Below are 2,180 nucleotides of genomic sequence, written 5' to 3'. Positions count from 1 at the left end.
GATGGTACCAACTCTTTTCTTTCCTTTTGGCAGAGTGCTTTTTGCATCAGTTTTCCCACGCTGAAAGGGCCAGCAGGAAAGTCCCCAGCCTGCTGGGCACCATCGTCCTTTCCTTGGGTCTCCAGCTGCAGCCCCGGGAGGTTTTGGGAGGGGGCTGTTGGCTGCAGCTGTGTCTGGGTCTCCTTGTGTGGCTCCAGCAGCTTCTTGAGGCTGGTTGTGGTGAGTGAGGCCCTACGTAAAAACAAGTGTGGTGTTTATCCTCTCTCCTTTGGCTCCGAGGAGACTCCAAGGTCCCCTTAGCCTTGTTCAGGACTTTTAAGATGGGTGGAATAATTTTATTGTGGAATGAAGAGTGCTTTAGATGATGACATGCAGCAGTTTTTCAAGGCAAGCTCTTTAGTCCTAGAGGATATAAGCGGACTACCCAGGCACTGGCAGGGCAGCCCCACCACGGCATGAACGCACATCCCCTTTGAAAACCACCGCTGTTACAATCAAGTGTGCATTGTTGGCGTGCTTCAGGGTTACTGCCATTGCTGAGATCAGTGAGGCAGTTGGATGGGATAATCCCTGAGCTATGCTTAGACACTGTGTCCCCAGCCTGGATACAAGATGAAGCAATGGATGTGAGCAATGGATGTGTTTTGGGATTGCGTTCGGTCTCTGCTGAATAGCATTCAGGGTTCCAGTCCTGCTTTCCAGGTGGGTTTTGCTTATTGGGAGGAATATGCTGGGGAAATCCGGCTCTTCCTAAAAAATGTGCTTTCTGTGAGGCAAAGAATGAGTTTCCACACCCCAAGAAGTCTTTCCATCCCCTGCTGAATGTTTTAGCCCAGGCAGCTGAAACTGCTACCAGCGGCCACACACAGCGTACAGGGGCGGGCGGTCTGTAACCCTGGCTGCTCTGCTGTGGGTCCGGGTGCATGAGAGACTCTTAGAGCAGATAAAACAACCTGTATTTAACATCCAGCCTTGTCTTTCTTACTTAAATTAAAGGCCTGTAAGTCCCCCAGTGTGGGCACCCTTAGCGCTGCTGTGGGCTCTCGGCTTATCTCCCTCTCGTGCACATTTGCAGCTCTTCCTCTGTGGGTGAGAGCACGTCTTGTGGCACTTTGCTCCAGGCTCGTGGTCTTGTGGCACTAGGAACTGGTTAACGTGTTTTATTACTAAGCTTCAAATGTTCCCTGTGCTCTAGGGGCTGTTAATAACTAAATAAAACCCTCAAAACCCCTGTGATCAGGCTGCAGCAGGGGTTTCTGTCCCTCTTACAGAGGGGAACAAAAGCCCCGTGTCCTCCTCTCAGGCAGCTGGAGCTGGTGTGGGGGTGCAAGTTTTGGCGATTTGAAGCAGTGCCTGGAGATGCCCTGGGGGCTGTCCTCCAAGCCCCCTGCTCTTCCCCAAGTGGGCAAATCCCAGCTGGGAAAGCCCTAGGACCACCCCGTGCCCTGGTCAGAGCCTGTCCCGTGGTGATCCTCTGTGTCCCAGCCAGCAGATGAGGACGTTCCTTGATGACTTGGACTTGGGCTATCCCCGGTCCAACGCTTCTTGCCGCTCAGAGAAGGACAGCAGGATGTCCTGGGTCTCTCGCTCCGGGTGACAGCCGTTGCTGGCGGACAGGGCTTTGCCCCCTGCCACCCCAGTAGCTGTGCTCGGGTTCGTTGGAAAACCAAGAAGGGTTTGGCTCGGCTGCTGGTGGTGGTGGTGCTGCACTTGGGGTAGTTGAGGCTGTTTTGGTTCCTGAAGCTGAACAAGTGCTGCCCACAAATCCTGTTTTTACTCTCAGCTGTGTTGTCCGGGTTAGAGAAGCTGAGAAGCCCTCAACCCCAGAGCACCTTCGGGGGGTTGTGCCTGTCCGTGGCCTGGGGGCCGTGGTGACAGCTGATGGGCAGGACGGGTGGCAGGAGGGTGGGCGCCTTGTGCAGGGCTGTCTGCGACCAGATGAAGGGGACGGGGACGTTTGGGACATGGGGCACTGCAGGCAGTGGGGTAGGTGCTGGGTGCATGGAGCTGAGGGTTGGTGGCCCAAAGGCGGACATGGGGAGGGACAGCGTGACCGTGGGGTGTATGCAGGTGGGCTTCGGGCGCACACGTGGTGCTGCAAGGAGCAGGAGCCCTGAGCAGGGCAGGAAAATTTGTTTTTAACAGCAAATGCACGGGGCGTTGCTCTAGGTAAAGCCAAG

This window comes from Anser brachyrhynchus (assembly GCF_964034855.1).
Source record: "Anser brachyrhynchus genome assembly, chromosome: 19".
Lineage (NCBI taxonomy): Eukaryota > Metazoa > Chordata > Aves > Anseriformes > Anatidae > Anser > Anser brachyrhynchus.
This window is presented reverse-complemented; position numbering follows the sequence as displayed.